The sequence below is a fragment of the Cuculus canorus genome, chromosome 1 (assembly GCF_017976375.1).
Source record: "Cuculus canorus isolate bCucCan1 chromosome 1, bCucCan1.pri, whole genome shotgun sequence".
Classification (NCBI taxonomy): Eukaryota; Metazoa; Chordata; class Aves; order Cuculiformes; family Cuculidae; genus Cuculus; species Cuculus canorus.
The window spans coordinates 38,785,769-38,807,369 of NC_071401.1; positions in this window are offsets into that span (position 1 = coordinate 38,785,769).

Genomic DNA, 21,601 nt, shown 5'->3' on the forward strand with positions numbered 1-21,601 from the left:
GGCAATTTGGATTCAGAAACAGTAATGTTATGGAAAAAAACAATTCTACAATTGAAAGTACAGTATATAAATTTTAACAAGCCTTTACTTTTCAAAACAAAGGTGAAAATAGGTAGGTGGCTATCTTACTGCCTACTTCAATATTTCAGCCAATGTGATTCGATGTAAAGTTAAAAGTGCTAAGACTCATACATCATTTATTAATATTTTTTTTCTGGACTCATTAGCAAACTTCCAACGAGGAAAGTGCTAATAAGACAACAGTACAGTGATACATCATATTGCTGTAATGAAATTCCATCTTACAAGTAATTGCATCTCTTGTAATTTCTGACACAGAATAATAAAATACTATGGGAGTTCTTATCTTGCAATTTTGCCCCTGCACTGACTTTTACGTGTGTGAACACCCATTACTAATAAAAGTAATGCCTATCTTACTCAGAGTATTGCAGAAGATATTTTCTATTACGATATATAATGGTAGTAGCAAGAATTATATTTTAAATTCATTGAGCAAGCATATCAAGACACACAATAAAAGGAAACTGAAAGACAACAGTGGATACTGTAATCTTACTAAACATTTCAGAATCTAAGTTTAATTTTAATTTATATGAGTGTTTCATGCACTGTAAAGACTCCACCTTGCTGAGGCCTATAAAATAACTTTATGAAACTCAACTGTATTTATTTACGTAGGAATTTATTTGGTTGAGAATAATTTAAGTTTTAAACACTGCTCCTACTTACTGAGAAGTATTCATAGCACTGTGAACAGGAAAAATGCTTGCAAATTTATGCGAATATTTCACAACGTAAACAGCTCAATTCTTGTTTTGAATTGTGCTTGCAGATTGACACTAAACTTAAAAAAAGATAAGAGAGGAGTACTAGTAAAAAAACTAGAAACAAATTAACTTTTCATCTTAATAATCGCTAGTTACAAACTCATATCTATAGGCAGAAAGCAGATACATTTCGAGAAACCTGATCAACAGTAGAATTATACTTGGACTCTTGACACTAGTTTATCTTGCAACAAAAGCAAAATGCTGCTTGGAAGTAAAGTAAGTGAAATATAATTAATCAAAATATCACTTCTATATAGGGACTGTTAATTTTTTTTCCATAAGAAGTAGTTAGGATTGACAAAACCACTTACTTTGTTCCACACCTTGCAATATCTACTTGTAATACTTAAATCAAGTTTGAACAAGATTTAAAAAAAAAAAATTAAATTAATCAAGGGATAGACTTAAAATAGTGGGCTATTTAAAACAAAACAAAACAAAATAAACCAAAACCAAAAACCAAACCAAAACCCAAAGATCGTGTATATGTAGGCATATATGAGCTGTTATTTTTTTATTCTGTTTTCCCTGGACTTTCAGATTTTGGAATCACAGTAACATATGCTAGCTTATAAACATTCCAGGCACAGACGATGCCTTCCACAAAATCAAGAGATCCCTGCTGAAGGGACAATAGCCACAGTGCCAAGTTACAACTGTGAAGGAAGTGACAGCATCACACAGCAGTACTTCTGGCCCTAACAGAGGTCAGCAAACACAATCAACATCGAGGAAGGAAGTTCAGCTTCATTTGCTTCTTGCAGTTTAAATAAATGAATGCTTAGAAGCATGCTACATTAAGTTCTGTAACCAGTTTACCCTTTACCGTATGGATTAAAATCTTTACTGGAAAAAAAATATAATATTCAGATGATTTTTTACATTGAGCGTGTGCTAACATTTATTCAGAGAGGTTTGTCTTAAGGAATAATGCTGAAGGAAAGAAGTGTGTAATTTTGAAATTAAAATTGTACTTCATGTATCAAGCAGTACAACAAAATCGGCTACAACTATGTATTTTTATTAGGTGAATTTAATCTTCTGGCTTTATCTGTGTAACAAATCTCATATTTTGTCTTTTATAATCTAATAAATTCTTCTTCCAGTAGAACAAGATGGAGGAATTATTAAAATAATTAAATAATATCATTAAGTGATGATTTTTTTTCTTTAAGTGATCAGGAAAGAGCAGAGATTTACTCAACATTGTTACATTTTTTATTTTCTTTTTTTTCTCATATAGATTTTTAAGCTACATATGTGAGTTGTCTAGCTTCATTTCAAATTAATTTTCTTTTCCAGAAATTTTCCCAACTACAGAAACCAATGTGAAGACAGCTAGTATCCCATTATTGAATTTTTTTTCTCTTATTAGAAACTGTTATTCTTTGTCATATAGATTTGAGACCATGTAGTCTTCTTTATAGCCTATTCTTTTGATCATTAACTCTCTATCAAAGCAAACAAGAAAAGAAGCAAACAAAAAAAAATAAATAACAGGCTTTTTACAATAATAATAAATACAATAATAATAAATACAATAAATAGGCTTTTTACAATATTTTCTGGTTAGGGTATCAGAGTACTTAAATATTATGTCTGTCTTAGAATAGCTTTTTAAGGATAATGAGTTTAAGGGTCAAATTCTCATGAGCCCATATGTTCGTCAAAACACAGTCTACTAATAACATATCTAAGCAGCTAGGGAGCTGAGAACAGAACACAGTCCTCCCCTCTTTGACTCCTGTGAGCTAGCATTATAGCACAATTTTACTTTACTACTTATCAGCTAAACAGTCTTTATGATTTGTTCTGTTTAATATCTTTATCATTGACCTGGATGAAGGCACTGAGTGCACCCTTAGCAAGTTTGCAGGTGACACTAAGCTGGGTGGAAGTGTCGATCTGCTGGAGGGTAGGGAGGCTCCGCAGATGAATCTTAACAGGCTGAATGGATGGGCTGTGACCAATGGTGTAAGGTTTAACAAGGCCAAGTGCCGGGTCCTGCACTTGGGGCACAACAACCCTATGCAGCTCTACAGACTGGGGGAAGAGTGGCTGGAGAGCTGCATGGAAAAGAAGGACCTGGGTGTGCTGGTTGACAGCTGACTGAACATGAGCCAGCAGTGTGCCCAGGTGGCCAAGAAGACCAATGACATCTTGGTTTGTATCAGAAACAGTATGACCAGCAGGTCCAGGGAGGTGATTCTCCCTCTGTACTCGGCACTGGTGAGACCGCACCTTGAGTACTGTGTTCAGTTCTGGGCCCCTCACCACAAGAAAGATGTTGAGGCTCTGGAGCGTGTCCAGAGAAGAGCAACAAAATCTGTGAAGGGGCTGGAGAACAAGTCTTACAAAGAGTGACTGAGGGAGCTGGGGTTGTTTAGCCTGGAGAAGAGGAGGCTGAGGGGAGACCTTATCGCTCTCTACAACTGTCTGAAAGGAGGTTGTAGAGAGAAGGGGGCTGGCCTCTTCTCCCAAGTGACAGGGGACAGGACAAGGGGCAGTGGCCTCAAGCTGTGCCAGGGGAGTTTCAGGCTGGGTAGCAGAAAAAAAATTTTTAAAGAAAGGGTCATTGGGCACTGGCAGAGGTTGCGCAGGGAGGTGGTTGAGTCACCATTGATGGAGGTATTTAAAAAACAGGTGGATGAGATACTCAGGGGCATGGTTTAGTGGCAGATAGGAATAGTTGGACTTGATGATCCAAGAGGTCTTTTCCAACCTGGTGATTCTATGATTCTATGATTTTATCAGTGTAGTGTCCAGATGCTCCAAAGAAGGCACAAGTGATGCTTTTACTAGTCCCCGCCTTTCTGAACAATGCCGTGTACATGTTGTGTGAGACACTTTGCCTCTTTTTTATTAAGTAAAATGGTTGCTTTTACACTAGTCCAAGATGAGGATAAAGTCGCAAGTCCATGAAGTAGACCTCACTTCTCCTTTCCTTGACTTGTCAGCATTTTTTCTTTACTAGAAGCCATAATGAATATCCTATTCTTCTTAGTATTATTATTGATACTTTACCCAGTTTGATGTTCAGTCATCTGACTTTCATTCGTATTCTTTCATATACTGTTATTGATGCAGCCACATCTAAGAGGATAAAGTGACATGTCTGGAAATGCTTAGGATGTTTATGCCAATTAAACTTACAGTGTCATAATTTTTTCAGTGGTTCTCTCCTACATATGAAATAGATAAAACTGAGATAATTTTTACAGGGCCATACAAATGAAAGCTCTACTGGATGAAGCATCAAATGACAGCTTTGTCTGAAATCTGGTTTTCTTCATGAAAGTAAGAAGAGGAAAGTTGTCAGCTTGCTCAGAGGACAGAAACAGTTCTAAAGCAAGATTCTTCTCATCTTAATATAGATGTCTGACAGAGATTGGCTTATTGGCTCTGTGAAAGTGACTATTTCTCTCTATTGACAATATATTATAATCAAAGTTGTTAGCTCAAATCTGAGTGTTTATACTAAAGAAATACAAAAAGATTAAATTAATTCTACATCAAAGTATTCTTCTCATTCCAAGTGCTCATTTATGGACATTTTTGTCTTTACCTTCTTAGAAATGTTCCAGCATATATGTCATGAAGCATAAATGGGATAGTGCTTACTAATCAATAACTAGTCAACTTTTTGAAGTTTGTACTTCGTCATTTGATCAGGCACGGTTTCATTGTTAATATCCTTATCCTCTGTGCATTTTTTATTATTGTTTCTGTAACACTCCTAGCAAAAGTCTAGATAAGTGTATTATTATGCTTACTGCTGCATGCTACTTTTTCTTCTTCTTCTTAAATTATTTCTCAAGAAACTCAGACATCAGTATTACTTATTTTTTCTCTCAGCTAGAACACTAAGGGCTTAATTCAGTTACCTAAACGCAGAAGAAAACTACTGTTTTTTTGAAATATTCTAGATTACATGAGATATGGGATATCCCCTCAGGGATACCTACTGGAGTATAATACTCTCTGGTAATGGCATTGGAAGTCAAAGTAGGCTGCAAAAGGCAACTAATTTGACAATAGTTGCTGATTTCTTGAACTGAACTCAACTCGTTAGCTCATTGGCTCTATGGTTATGTGAATTCTCATCTGCATTCTTTTCAGATAAACTGGTTGGATTAGAAGTTCTGGACTTAATTTTCTTCCTTTAAATACAAAAAAAAAATGAGTATGGAAAACTACTTGACCTTTCCATCAGTCTAGTTTCTGCAGGCATGTGTAATATATCCACTATGGGATATACAATTCCGTTTTTAATTAAGAAACTTTAACAAGGATAACTATACACCTACATATTGAAATTGTAAGTTCACAATATGGTCAATAATCAGCTCATTTCAGCTGACCACATATTTCTATCTTTTGTCATTTGAGTTTTAAGAACATCTATCTGACATTTCAGGATGGTGCAGGGTTCCTATGGGTCTTGTGTCTTATATGCAGATCCATGCAGTTTTGTTGATTACCCTCGGAGGTCTCAAATTAGTGCTAAAGATCTATGTTTAGGAGATTGAATCAAACAGCAAGCTGAATTACTTTCTAGGTTCCATTTACAATAATGAAAACTTCAACACTTAGTTTGCATACCACAGAGAAACAGCAACCTAGATGCAGGTGTTTGAAGCTTAGGCCCAGTCTTTATTTCATGCTTATTTTCAGTCATGGAGTTTATATCAGATATTATAATACTTCTACTCACCCAGGTTAACACACTAACACCTACAGGTGGAGACAGAAACACATTAAGGAGGAAAAACACCACCAAAAATATAAAAGTATAAACAATGTGGGGTTACAGCTTTCTTTATCAACAAAGTTATATTCAGAGCCACAGCTAAGTAGAAAAGCTGATGCTGTTCTCAACATAACAGTGACAACTGTGATGCTATTTCATGTGAAGTTAAGCTGCATTTTTACTTGATTTTGAATTTTTCTACTTCTAAGGCATGAGTTAGCCCAGTTTGCACTAAAGACACATATACCCAAAGGAAAGCCAGTTTATGTCTGCTTAAGCACTGTTGTCCATTTTATCACTACTCTGTGAAGAATCAGAACCATTCACCTCAGTCACTACTGCAAGGTCCTACAGCAGCTGAGGCAGGGTGGAGGAGTCTTCTGTTAATAAGAGTCTATCCCGAACTCGGGAATACAGCACTGTTAACAAGAGATTACAATACCAACTTCACTTACACCAATTCAATATATCATTTTATCTCATTTCAAGGATGTTTTGTGATTCATATGATTATTTACCCAAAGAGTAACTATTTTGTTTAAGCACCACTCTTCTGTTAAGTCACCTTGAGATGTAGATCAGTATTAAAAACCTGCACAAATGCTAAGGTGAACAAGTCACTTCCCTCACTGTAGCTCCAACTCTCTGTCCATAAAGTGGAAAATATGAAATCAACCTTCTCCATGTAGAGATCCAAGAATGATAAAAGGAGTATGGAAGAAGTAGCTGTTACAGCTATTATTAAAAAAAAAGAGTGAGAAGAGTCCTCTCTCTTTTGGATGACAAATGATGATTAGTAGGCACCACTGTCATGTTTGCTTGGGTGAAATTTTCAAATGTACTCAGCTCACATCTAAATATATTTCATTGAAGTCAGTGGGAAAACTCCTACTGACTACTATTGTTGTTCTTTAATACTCACCGCTGAACGTAGAAGAACAGAATTTGAATAGCAAAGGACCAGACACCAGAAAAAGATCTCTGGCTTTTATATGAAATTGGTATACAGAAATGCACCTTTAAAAAAAAAAAAAAGAAAGAAAAAAGTTAAATGAATAAATTTTGGACTTGAAAAGAAAGAGAATAGTCAATTTTCTAATATTTAAATAATCAGCACTGTAAACATAGACAAACCTCTAGAAATAGATTACATTTGAAAGGATGTAAAACTGAAGCTTAATGATTCAGTTATCAGCCGCATTGAAGAAAATACATATGATCTTCAGTCTTCCATACAGTGATTTGATGCATTAATAGAATGAACCCCCAAATTTTGCGTATCATTGTAATGTTTCTGGGTACTGGATTCATTTTATAAACTTCATGTAGAGAAGTATGCTTTCAGATTAATAGGAGAAAACTTGTATCCGTAAGTTTGGGGGTTTCTATTACCTTTTTATCCAACTAGCTTAAATATAACAGCTTGTGAATATTCCAACATAAATACCGGTGTACTTGTTATACACAACTATACAAGCCACGATGTTTTGAGACTAACAGGAAAATGAAAAAAAGCAACAAAAATACAAACTAGATGAGAGAATAGGTAGTAATGGAAATTAAATGCTCTAAGCTCCAGCAGAGGCATAACTATTGTTAACTTATACATAGGCATTTCCAAAAAGGAGAAAGTAACGTGATAATAAGAAAATAACCTAAGAAAATAATTACCATGACAATGCAGAAGTCTCTGAGTAGAAAAAAAGCTGCTATGTAGTATCATGGGAAAAAATGTACAGAAGAAATAACATTAGAGATTTGTGCTTGAGAATAACACTTCTCTATTTTTATCATATTTACCACCATCCTCTACAAAGATGCACAGTGTCCTCATTATCATTTGTAATGTTCCTGTTAAGAAGAGGTAGTATTAGACTTATTAATGTGTTTGGTTCTCCTTTAATTTATGATCCTTTCCCCACTTTAATGAGATCTGCTCTACAGCCCATAAAATAATTGTTATGGTAAACTGACTTTTTAAAATTAGCTACACACCAGTTGGTCCAGAAACCTATTCCTCTGGACTATTCATGCACAAAATACCTTTGTGTGAAACTCTTTCCAAATGTGTAATGACTGGAGTAAGTCCAGAAGTTTGCCTGCAGAGTCTCTCTGCATGATTGCCATTGCAAGCAGTCTTACAGTTTCTTTTCCCAATGATATTATGGTCAGGGTTACAGCAATGTAGAAATGCTGACACTGCTTTCAGCCTTAACAATGTAAGTTGTATGTGCTCCTTCGATAGTGCTCCTTCATAAGAAATTGAAGCACTTTCCTAGTAAAAAAGAATTGTTCTAAACTCCCAATTCTACCTTGCTAGGTCTCAACTTTCCATTAGAGAGTTTTTACAAGAAATCTCAGAAGGGGGGGAAATTATCAGACTTCCTGATTCTCTCTCATTAACTTACTTCAGTGTAATACAGCATTGCTGTTTACTCCTAGACCATGTATCCCACTGAGACGGTATTCTGTCCCAACGATTTCCTGCTGGGAGTGTCAGTCTAGTCTCAAAAACTGTTTACCAACAATACTTTCTAATCAGCCCTAGGAAACAAATATTTTCTGTTCCTAGGAAATAGTACATAGGGAAAAAAAACCCACCATCCCCGAATCCTAAGGCAACTGAAGTATATCATACCTTATGGGCTACATGAAATAGAGGTACTAAGGAAAGTTTAGTTATCAAGACATACCAAGAGGCAAACTTCATCAGATATAGATACTGTATGAAACTATTTGTGTGCAGTTCTGTTATCACTTGTCGAAACATGGGTGCTCCTCTGTGTGAGAAGTGGAACAAAAGCATAGTGGAGAAATGCTTTTATATTGCAGTGAGTAGACAAAAATCTCTATCCACTGTTGCTCACAATTTTCTTGCTCTTCAGCTCTTACAATGACTTCTGTAAATGACAGCGCCTGCAGACAAAGGAGGGGCTGATCTGGTTGAGGTCTCAACAGTTCTCCTAAATGGCTGAGCACTTTGACTTCACTGCCTGACAGCTCTACTTTCTTTTCTCAGCAGAGAATTTAGAGAGGAGTAGTGACTGAAGGTGATGCGGAGAGCTGGAGTAATCTGTTAACACTTCCAGAGATTTGGCATTTGTATGGTTCTTAGCAGAACTGAAATTAACATTCTTGGCATTTTTCGACGTGTGTTTTCTGTGGTTTGTTTTTTGTTTGGTTGGTTGGGGTTTTTTTGTTTGTTTTTCTTTTTTTGTTTTTTGGGTTTTTTTTTGTAATAAAGATCAGGAGTATATGTTTGAATTGAACTAGTCTTAATCCTTGTTACAACCCACTCACAAAAGAATAAAACATAATACCTAAATGCCACACTTTCACATTAAATTGTACAGCTCAGATCCTGCTTGCAACATTTTATGACATAACTGTAGAAAGCAAAACGAATACAGCATTTTTGCATTTGGAAGCAAGATCTTAGTTCCACCCGAGAAAATGCATTGCATATTAGAATAGAGCGCTGTAGATCACTTCATGTTTGGGCACTTCATATCGCTCTTTACATACACAAAAGATGAGCAGCAAAAAGAGAAGAAAACATCCAATATGTTAAACGAGTCACTCTCCTGGCTTCCATCTCATTCAGAAGTGTAACACACAACACATGCTTTAGTTTTAACTCCATCCCTGCAGAAGAAGAAGAGGGAAAACAGAGGGTTCCTGAAAGAGAACCCTTCATTATGCACCTTCATAATTTAGCGGTGACTGGATTGTCTGGGCTGCACTAGGGCAGTGTGCCTCAAGGATATACCAGCTGGCAGAGCCTGTCCAGGAAAATACCTTTGGTTCTTGTTGAAACATTCAGTAGGGATAAGGGTAAGGATCAACACTTCCCCATCACTGTAGCAACATAAATAACAAGAAAATAAAGTGATTTATGCCTTTCTTGAATCTGTGAACAGTTTATTTCTGCAACAGCATTTATTTTTACATTAAAAATCTGTAATTGTGATGCATTTCCTTTCAGTCACAGCAAGTGATAGTTACCCTATGCCTCGTATGTGTAAGTCATGGAACTTCTCTGTGATTTTTTTCTCAAAATTCATAAAAAGTAATAGAGGTACATCACAGCAAAAAGAAACTGTGATTAAATTTTCAGTTATGTAATTTTTGTTTCATAGAATCAAAAAAATATAGAAAAGTTTTGTTTGGAAGGGACTTTTAAGGTCATTTAGTCCAACCTAGTTTGTGTGAATCTGCTTCTCCCCAAAAGAGAAGAAGGTTAAAATCAGCCCAAAAGTGTTTTCAGAGCTGAAAGTGTTAAAGAAATTATCCCCTACTTACAGAAAAACAGAAAACAAAAAAAAAAACAACAAAAAAAAACTCAAATAAAACCCAACATGTTAAAATAAACAAGAAGTAATTTGAAAATGCTCTCACAGTATGCTGAAGATTAACAAACTACCATGGCAAAAGCCCAGAGGAAAAAAAGAAAGCATTCTAAGATTATCCAAATTGTCAATAAACACGTAGCACTTCTAAACAAGACAAAAAACCTATCACTAAAGCCTTAGAAAAACCAAACAATGACAGAAATCAAGCATCATAGTTTTAAAAAACTACCTTAAAAATTAAACTCAAATGAGTTGGAATTTTTTCATCGTCAGGCCATGAAGGAATCGACAGAGTAACTCAACGAGACATCTGCGGTTTTTCTCATGTGAATTACCTGAACCTTGGAAGATAAAGTGTCTGCCTTCTCTGAAAATCTTAAAGTCAAAACATTACTATGTGGAAAATAACCCATCTTCAATCCGCTCAAGAGCCTGCGGAGACATGTAAAAAATGTTAAATATTCAATTGTAAGTAAACAAAACTTAAACTGGAGGTCTTCCTCCCCTCTCTGAGGCAAGGCACCCTGCTTCACTTAGTGTAAAACTGGGTGATGCATAAATTCTATTGCATGTTAAATCAGCACAAGTTCAGTTCCAGGTGTGCTGTCTTAGGGGATGCAGTAAGGACATTTAGGAAAAAAAACAGATGCAAATCTGTGAAGGATTAGGCTTCAGTATCTCACTTCCTCATAAAACAGTTGTTTCATTTGCCAAGGGCACAATTTTCCTTGTTTTCTGGAGCAAAAATAAACTACTGAATTTGATATCTAAAGTTTGCATTATTTGAAAAGTGTGTACAATCCCCCTATATTACATTTACTGTAATATAACAAGATAACTAGAAACAAAGTAATAGGAATTTGTGACATCACTTAGCAGAACTACAGTGACTATGAGTTTTGAACAGCTATACTGTATTTTAACTCTAAAATCTTAACCTTTGATCTAAAACAGGAGCTTAGAAAATAGCTCTTAAAGAATTTTGGACAGTAGTGTCAGTCATAATACTCCAAAGCAGTATCAGCTAGACCTTTTTTTTTATGTCAGACATGCCATTAAATGATTAAGTTCTGGCTTTTTCTTGACACAGATCAAGTATTCAAAATGTATTTGTTAAAACTATATAGATGACCTGTGATATTCTGCAGTAAACAGTGCAGATCCCCTGCAGCACATTCTATTTGTGCTGTAAATTTCTGACACAATTGGTAAGGATATTTTAAAGTAGAAAAAACAGTATATGCAGCAAAATTCAAAATTACCCTTGGGGATAAAAACAGACCTGTTGCATACTTAAAGGAAGTGTTTCAATTCATTTGAAATATTTGTATTTGGAAATCCTTTCACTCACTGCTGGTTTTGGTCCTAGGAGGATGGATGGGAAAGGAAGGGAAATATTATTTACAAACACTCTTATTCATTGCTTACAAGAAATAGATTCACCACTGTATAACAGTAATATTTAATAGACAGTAGAATACAGAGGACAGAATTTAATTTTTTTTTGTGTGTATCCACAAAAAAGAGAAAAAGCCTGAAAGTCAATGTGGTCTTCTCTGGAGTAAGCAGTTAATGATTTGTTTTATTTTGTTTTTCTAGGAAGTGCTTTGCTTCTTCTTTTCTTCTATCAACTCACTTGCAGAGATTAAAGAATGAGTCAAATGTTTCTCACCATGCCAATATTATAAACATAACAGATTAGTACATATACTTTCTTTAGGGTTTTAAGACGCCATTTGGTGGACATTCTATGAAGTCTTTAAAGAGATGTGATTAAGAACGGGGAAAAATAATTCATCATCAGAGTGGAAATAAGCTTACACTGAGCATCATTAACGCTAGCATTATTTACTAGTATGGACAAGATGGTAAATGATCTGATGTCTAATCTGAGGAACACATGTAGACTGCTAAGACTATGGTACAATCATATTCAAAGAAAGAAATGGAAGCAATACTTTACTTTCAAATGAACTAACCAACTATGAAAAACAGAAGAAACCTTATTGACCCCATATATTTCTTAAATCAGTTCAGTAAAATACATTGCATTGTATGCTTATATCCTTGGAGAAGACTAAAAAAGTTGAGAACCTCAATGGGAGACAATAAATTCAGACAAATGAGGAGGAGATCAGTGAAGGCAAAATTTGATAAGGCGAAATATATCATAAGAAATCATTTGAGTTGAATTACTCATATATGTCTCTGGGTTCTAAATTAACTGTAGTCACTGAGGCTAAACACCTGGGAAGCTCACTGGAAACATATGTTCTGTTTGTAATTTTGATTATTTTTTTCAAAGAAACAAATCTTAAAATGGAATAGAAAACATTGCAAAAGAAAAAAACACTGTGGAAGCAGTATGTGATTTAATAGTTCCTTCACCCAAGCCAAAAGTGACATCTGATCATACACAATCATGTAGATTATCACCAAAGAAAAAAAAAAAAAAAAGAGAAAAAAGTAAAATAGTCCAGAAGAAGAAAACACAAATACCTAGAAGAAGCCTAGCACTATATAGTTTGTAATAGACCTAAGGAAAAAATGGTACCCTCTATCTCAGTAATGAGCTAGTATAGAGTAATGTTAAGTTGGTAGCTCTCTTCCATAAAAATAGAGAAAGAAGAAATTCCATCAGCCAGAGCTAATATTTAACCTTCCATTCCAGTAGAGAAGGATAGAGTTTCCAGACTTTTTTTCTCTTTTTCTTTGCATGACGATGGGTCCACAAAAAAGCTCATTGCAGAACTGAGGTTCACTGCAGAAGTGCTTTTCATCTATTTGGCTAGCAGAGGGCTTATCATGTCTGTGACCTTAAAGGCAGGTAGTGACAATGAAATAAAGGTTTTGAAGATTAGCCCCATACAATCTTGAGCTTGACTGGTTGCCCTTTCTTTGAAGGCAAGGGAATGGAAGGAAGTCAGACAGTGAAATGGAACTTTGACTTTATAAGTTTTCTCCATAGACAAAGGAAAGGACAAATCAGATGTTAGCAGATATGGAGGGGTTTTTTTTGTTTGTTTGTTTTTGTTTTAAAATTTTCCTTTGTTTATGATTGTCTTGAACGGTAAGAACATGAGAGAGAAGCCCTGTGACTAGTTATATGTGGCATTTTTTATGTATGAGCAGATGCCCTCTGTTGGAATGAGCCTATTTGTTTATCTATACACTAAATTTCTGAAGACATTTAACTCTCTGCTGCCTTCTGTGATCAAAGTCTGTCCCTTACACGAGGCATTTACCAGTTTGCAGCAATATATAAGGAACACAAGTGCACCTTGCCTGTTAAATACTAACTCTTAAGTACATAAGTGGGACAATTCCTATTTTAAGCAATGGAAATCAGACTAAAAAAGTCTGGAAATAAATCATTAGAAAAAAGCAATATTCCCTTCCTCTCATTCTTCTACTATTTCCTATTTCTTCTAAAAAGTCAGAAAAAAAAATACAACTTTCTATGCCTCACCATGAGGTTCAAGATGCGGACTACTCTGAGGTCAAATAGCAACTCAATGTTAAATGGTAGATCACATTAAGAATCTATAAAGCCAAAGTGTTATTTAATTTGCTGAACGGTTTGAAGACATGAACTAATGACAACATATATGACTCCTAGACAAATGTTATCTGTACCATCTGTGGACCATATTGTGCATCAGATGGCAGGATAATATTTGCAATAAGAAAGTTTCAGAGCAGAACTATGATCCAGGGACTGGAGCCATGATAGTCATAGAACAGCTGTACTGGGCCGGTCACACATCTAGGATAGAAGTTGGTGTGTCGTTTTCAGTGACAGGGGTCTCCAGTTAACAGGTCATTATTGTTCCCCACTGATCTCTGTGTTTGGTTTCCTCACAGGGTGCAGGTGGGAGAGGCTAACATGGCTGGATCTGGTGGTCCTATGGAGACAGAATGCAAATCTGAACTTGACAACTTAGAAACATTTCTGATTCTTGCGATCATGCACATCTGAGCGTAAGTATTTCATTCATAGTAAAGAAAGGAGCCATTAAAGAAAAAAAAAACAAGGGTAATCTCCAGTACTACAGATGAAATCAATGGAAAAAGCATCCCAGTAGTGCACTGTTTTTGGTTTCTGGTTTTATTTGTAGTGCATTGTCTTTTTTCTTTTGCACCCCTTTTTATTGGTATTTCAGCGTAAATGTTGAGGTATTTATTTCAAATTCTCACTTTAATTAATGAAATTAATTTCAAATTTTATTTTTAAATGGTCAAACTAATGGCTTGGTTCACAAAATTATTTTGATTTCTACTTGATGAGATAAAAGGCTTCATTAACTTGGATAGATTTGAAATCAAATTTTCAATATCTCAGAATTCCTGGAACCAAATTGTGTGTTGGTATATACTCTCAGTTACATTTTGGATTTACAATGGAACTCTTCAATCAACTCAAATTAACAAATACAGGAATGAATATGTATTCTTTTTACTGTATTTTATCTATCTGTCTACCAGTTTATAAATGTATTTATTTATTTATTTTTACATTTGGGCTTTGAAATTCTCCTTGTAAAATTAATTATCAGAGGTTAGTAAATAGGTAGAGAAATTGTTAATCCCATGACTAAATAAAATGTAAAAAAGAAAAATTCCATCTTTTTCTTTCAAAAAAATGATCACAATAAGCATAGCTCATCTGACTAAGAGTAGATGTCCTTAGGGGTTGTAGATATCCTAGTACTCATCAGAGGTCTAAATACTGCTTCCCTCCATTCACATGCACATACACAAAGAATCTATATATTTATAGTCAGAAGATATCTATACTTGGACATCAAGATTTAGAAAGTACCAACATCTGCAATTCAGCTTTCTCACATGTATTACAATTAACATCCCACTTCTAGATGTATTCATAATATGCTTTCACTGACTACATACTTGTTACTTCAGTTTTTCCAGGAGTACAAATCGAGACCATCCAAAACAAATCCTTTGAGGAGACACCCAGGTTCTGCTCTTAGTCTGCAACCATGCATGCCGATCCTGATACCTTAATTATAGTGATATTTTAAGGACTTTAACAAACAGAACATGGGTTTTGGAGGCAGTGGTTTGGGCTAACACAGAAAACTCACAAATTAGATGAAAATTGCTTGCAGATAATGGCAGATCTTGATAGAAATTCAGAGTTGATCCTAGCAACTAATGTTATTAGTTAGAAATGAAGTTGTGCGAGGTTCTATGGTCAGACAAGGCAAAGTTTGGACACTGAAATTAGGAGTTTCTGTTTATTGACAAGGGCAGAGAGGCAAGTTACAGTTCAGAGAGTTAGAAAAGTGATGATCTGAGTGTACCAGGATGTTCATCACCTTGGTTGGTCATTGATGTGTTGGATCTTTGTTGCATTCAAGACAGCCTGGCCTCCTCAGACTCCAGCAGAATCCATGAGTTTTGAGGCCAGCCAGTCAAGAGATACTTCTACATGTGAAAGCTTCCCTGCATACACTACCTCCCTTCAAAGCTTGAATTAGTGTTACCATAATGATTCTAGCTTCTTCTAGTAAGGCCACATTGCTGGGTCACCAAGCAACTTCCCAGAGTTCTAGGCAAGAACTTAATTTATAGAATATACGCAGCAGTCCAACTGCTCCATTGGTCTGACAGCCCAAAACTGGACTTCATATTCCTTCTTCTTTGGAGATATTTCCCTACTTTTCCCCACACTTCAGGGGGGAAGAGTAATAACACATGCATCAATATTTACAGTGTCTAGTACTACATCATCTGTGTCACACAAAATAGTCTCAGGCATCATAGATAGACATTCCTCAAGAAGTCATCCATCCAGAAGTTGGATACAGAAAGAACAAACACAAAGTATAACATATTTCTTTTCTTTTTCCCTTTCTTTACAGGTAGTCAAACTCATCCCATCCTTTCCTGGCTTCTTGCTCCTTTCAAAAACCCTCACACTTAGTGAAAGCAGCTCCTGTGTGTAATTATTCACAAGTGTACACCCTGTAAGACTCTTGAAAAGCAAAGGCTCTTGAGACCTCAAAATACAGACATATTTCCTGAACTGATTTAAAGGTAATCCACAGCAATTCTTAAGCAAGTCAACATCATCTTTGGGGCATACTTTGTTGCACAAAGCTTTGAATTAATGGACAATCTCGGTTGCCTGTAGGTCTAAGGGAAAAAAAATGGAGTGATCTGTCCACTTGTGTTACAATGATTCAAACAGAAGGAGATCCTGAAGGATTAGGAGGTTTATAATTTGATAAATTGTGTCACACAATTTGGATATCTTAGGAGATTCTTCAATAGAGCAAAAACAGGTAGCAACGGTGAGAGACTACACAAGAACATTGACATCTATTTCTTGCAGACAGAAGGTTGAAATGCTACTAAAATAAGACTGGGAACAATCAGGCAGATCATATCAAAACCAAAATATGCTTATTTCACAAATCAGCAGAAGTTTATTTCACACATCAGCAGAAATTAAAGGTAGTAAAGAACTAAATTTGACATCTGAGGGGGTCTTTCAGGTAAATCTTCTACTATTATTTTTCATTCTCCAGTGGCAGTGTATACTCTCCTCATGGAAGTAGAGTGCTCTGGCACAACAGTTTGCACTCCTATGCTCATTCTAGGTTTTTTGGTAGTGATTATAGTGCTCTATCAGGATATCTCAGAGGATCAACTACTGACCCAGCAGAAGAGGTGCTTAGAGGTCTGTCTACCTTGAGAGGTAGTGGAAGTGGAGAGAGATCTCTCTGGCACAACTGTGTTGATGTTCAGAGTGGGCTAGAAGAAGTAAGGGGAGGTTCTCCCACACGTGACACTGACACCTACACTACAGCCCTCTGCAGTAGGGGTTCAAGTAACAAATAGCCTATTGTAGGCTTACCATTTGGGAACTTATGTAGGATAACACCTCTCGCTAATGCTAAAGAAAGTTGTAGATTATTTCTTGCCCCCCACGTTCTGTATGCCTGTTCCTAGACAGGGTTAAGTGCAAAGTGAAGACACTTTTATTCAACCTAATTACATAGTTCTCAGCTTGGTCATCAGAATGTCTTGGTTGGAAAACAAATATTGTGGTTTAGCTCTCACCATTCTCCAGTCTTAGCAAGAGATGAAGATGTCCACATTCACTTGCAACTCAGGCCCAGAATTTCTATTTTGAGGGTAAGAATCTTACTGATTTTAGACAGTGAACATATTGATGATGTCAGCATATCTCTAAGTCCATGAGTAGCTTGTTGTACAGAGCTGTGTGAGGAAGTAATGAAAACGTGCGAAGTCTACTTTATAAGCACTTAAAAGCATTAAAATTTATGAAGGTCAACCATTAATTTTGGTGTTGATGGGAAGAGGAGGTGTTATGTGGTAGACCTGCAACTATGTGCTATACTTTAGGCAGTGTGGGTCTTTCTAGGTTAAGATTGTTGTTCCCCTTTATTCTTCTATGTAAAGACATTGTCAGTCACCTGTCAGGATTACTTGGGGGCATACAAGTTTAAGAATTTTACGGTGTCTCTGATTGACTGATTCATCCTTATTTGGGATAATGAGTGCTGACATGAAAACTACTGCCTGAGCTAATCCATCTCCCACCGAAATCAAAGAGAGACTTTAGTACAGAGACCTTTGCATAACAAGGATAACTTAAAGAAAAAAAGGGCAGTTTAACAAAATTGTACAAATCCCTTTCTACAAAAAACTGCCAACTATTTACTTCTGGCAAAATATCAGCTCCACAACCTCAGGATCAGCTGTTGCCTATCACACAGAAAAATGAGTGGCAAATGCAAGAGAAGGGCAATGAATTCTGAATAGTTCCTCTGTGTCTACGACCCATTGTCATGTTTATTCTAGCATAATCACAATGCCATAAATATTGAAAATACAAAAACACTGTCACAAATGGCAGCTTTAGGTGTTCAATAGATTCAGCAGCAACCAATCCATATTAAAGCCAGACAAACTGTTGGAATCTAGTCAGGAAATAATATTTTGGTAACTGCATGTAGTGAAAATGCAATTCTATTGTTTGCTTTCATTTTCTAATTCTTCTTTCGGTTGGTAGTTGGTTGTTTTATTGGTTCAAATACCCAAAAGCGTCAGTGAGTGTTAAACAGAATTTCTGTAATTTTGGAAATGTACAGACTAAGACCTCATTAAATCAGTAGTATCCCTTTTGAAATCATCCATGTCTACTCCCAGTTGAGTTAGTAATTATGCAATTGTTCAGGACTAAAGAATTACAGAGTCTGTGACTGCAAGCTTATTATAAACAGTAATCATGCATTTGATATTCTAAAAATGCAGAGAAACTAAATTTCTTTGTACTTTCCATAAAAGAACCACATATTAACTGAATGCATATTTGTGTAGAATTACTGCTTGTAAGTTTATTGAGCTTAGCCTTTAGCATGGTAATTGAACCATACATAGTAGAGCACTTAAAGAATACACAATATTAGCAATATACTTCCTTGCAGCATCACGTTTTACAAAGAAAAAACATTTAAAAATCTTGATGGTATCTTTCCCTTCTTCACACACAAAGTTTGTTTGCATTTTTGAATTTTGTCTTAAAAAAAAATAACAAAATATAGACATACTAGCTTCATTCTCTCTTTCACTGTTGTTCTCCTTACAGTTTTTTGTGTTTTCAGTATTAGTGATGGGTAATTTTACATAGTAAATCATCCAGAAACAGCTGTCAGCCATAAAGTTTGGAATAGGTTCTGCACTATGATTGTCCCCACAGCAGAGAGATAGGGAGTCTAAATGTGGGAATAAAAGGCTTATGGAAATCTTCAAACATACCTGTTTACAATTTAGAGAACTTGAGATTCTTTTAAAAGGTTGCTCCACTATATACCTAACACTAAGGATCCAGACACCCGCTTAAGATTGTCTTCCCCACAAATCCATATACCCAAAGGCTCACATGTTTCAAATCATTTTCAGAATGAGGTTTAGAAATGCCATGTGGCATAACTGTTCCTAAAGAAGGAACCAAACAGTGTCCTGCTGAATCAACCAGTATCAGTAAATAGGTAGTTGTGGCGGAATGAATAGACCATTGTAAATTTTGCTTTCATGACACAGTATAGGGTTTTCTTGCATGAATAAAACAATTGTCTATGTGGCTGCCTCCCTTTCTTTTTCATTTTTCTCTTGGGTGTTTAACACCACATGGAGGACAGTAATTATGCATGATCTCTATTAATAATGTAAAAGCAACTTCCTATTAAAGACAACTTAAATGTCCTAGGAGGACAAGATCATGCAGTAAAAGCATAAGCTTATGCCATTGCCTGTGGTAAATAATACTCCTGAAAAATATCTAAAAAACAAAACAACAAAAAAAATCAAAAGTACAAACATCGTAGACAGAACTTTTGTCCCCTGAAGGAAAACTAACCACAACCTTGCATTATTAAAAATACAAAGTATTTTTTACAAACCTGAAGAATGCTCTCTTTAAAGAATCTCCTTGTCCAGTACTAAGAATGATATAATTCTTGTTACATAGTAATTAAATATTGACTTGCAATAGAAAAAAGAAAACAATTAATTTATTTTATTAATGCGATATTGAATTTTTGGTTTTATGTGACTGAAGTTCTTTAATCTCACATTGACTTAATTAAGATATCAGATGAAAACACAAACATCTTCTGTTTTCTGCAGAATATTGCATGTGAAAAGAAATCCATCGATCACTTTATAACATTAAACCTGCTTCTGCCTTGGCAGGGCAACTGCAGGTAAAGGTGTCTGAATTGCTTACCAGGAGTGTTATCCTTGTGTGCTATCTTTTTCAAATTGGTAACAGATAATATCTTATTCATTTGGGCCTGTTGATTATTTGTAAGTTATTTGTAGCTAATGATTTTATAAACATTTGATATTAAAAATCCATTAGTCAGACTCAGTGCTCAATTACTGAAACCATGTGGTAGTGCTTATGGCTTCTGTATACATGTGGTAGGCAGAAGAGCAATGTCTAAAAAAATTTAGCATGTCTTAGAAGGAATGTGAATATCAAACAGAAGAAATTTGGCAGAAGAATGTTAGACCCTTGCCATAATGCTATGTACAACTTTTTCACAAGAAAATGGTGTTAAATGTGGTGTGTGTACACAAACTGATTCAGATAACATTTTCTACAGTGTTACAGAGTTCTGAAGATTTAGGATACATTCTTAAGGGCCTTCACAATATTTTTTCTTATCACATTTAATCTTACTCTTTTCATTGGCGCTGTAGTTTACTTCCTTAAAACACGGGTAACACATACAGCCTTCTGCTATCTCCTCCTTTTTCCATCTTACTGTTTCACTCTCTCTCCTGCTCTTCATTGTGAAAGCAATGAGGTTTACAGACTTCTTTTCTATTAGTACCCATGTCACAAGATGTCAAAAATATCTGCATAGCCGTAGGACCTTGCAGATCCCACTTTCAATTTCTTACCTGGAAATAAATAGAAAAAAATGCCTCTCTAGGCATTCCTTCAGGGAAGGATGTGGTACAGGTAAACACAACATAACAACAGATTTATCTTAACATTGAAATCTTTGAAAAGTACAAGTGGGTCCTCAAGAGAGGTGAGATTTTATGATTCTGTGATTCTGTGAAAAAGCAAATTGTAGGAGGAAGCCTTATTGAAATGACTGGTGGAAATAGTGCCTGTCTGGCATTCCCTAAAAAGTAACTAAGGGACTTAAAATAACTGCCCAGTCTGAGTAGGTACTAGGAACCTCAAATTTGGTCTAATATTTCATAGCACTGCAGCACTTACCTCTCCAGAACCTAAGACAACAAGGTCGGGGGACAGGGAGAGTAGGGCAGGGAAAGGAAGAGAAAAATGTTTCTGTGTAATATTGCAGTGAGTGGAAAGAAAGATGACTTTCCTTCAAACTAATACATATTTAGATGCTAGTAAAATAATTACTTTTTTAAAAAATAATGAAGAAAATTCTAGTTGACTTTGCTATACCTACAGGTTATCAAAACCAGTTCTGTTTGAGCTCTCCAAAGAGGTACACACAAAAAACAAAGATGGGAGCTGTCTATGCAAAACCTTGATTAAGTGTACAAGACTTCTGACTCATCTGTTAAATCAGCTGTTCTAAATACTTTTATCTGAGTACAGTCACTCCTTCTTTCATTTGAAGCTTAATATTTCTTTACCTGATAAATGAAGAATGTAGCTTTGCTTCTGATAGTTACAGTAAGCAAACTCTAAGTACTGTATAATGCATCTATTTTATGGCTGATTTAAAGTATAGATCTCATCCTAATTTCACTTGTGAATAAAGGTAAAAAGGCATTTAAAAGCCATTGGGGCATTCAGAGTTACATGAAGAATGTTACCTTAGTTTTCCTTTAAACTTGGACCAGGAGCAAGGAGATGGTAAACACATAAAAAGACACATTCTTAAAACTCAGATCACTAATAAATATTGTTATAGGTATATATTTGGACAAGAAAAGAAACAGTTATAATTCCCGTACAGTACTTACCCATTTTAACATTATCACATGGTTGTACAAACAGGATTATAACAAGCAAAAGAAAGCATTTTATTTAATGAATAAATAATCAAAAGCATTGGTGAAGGTAGTCTTAAGAATATGCTGCTTCATAC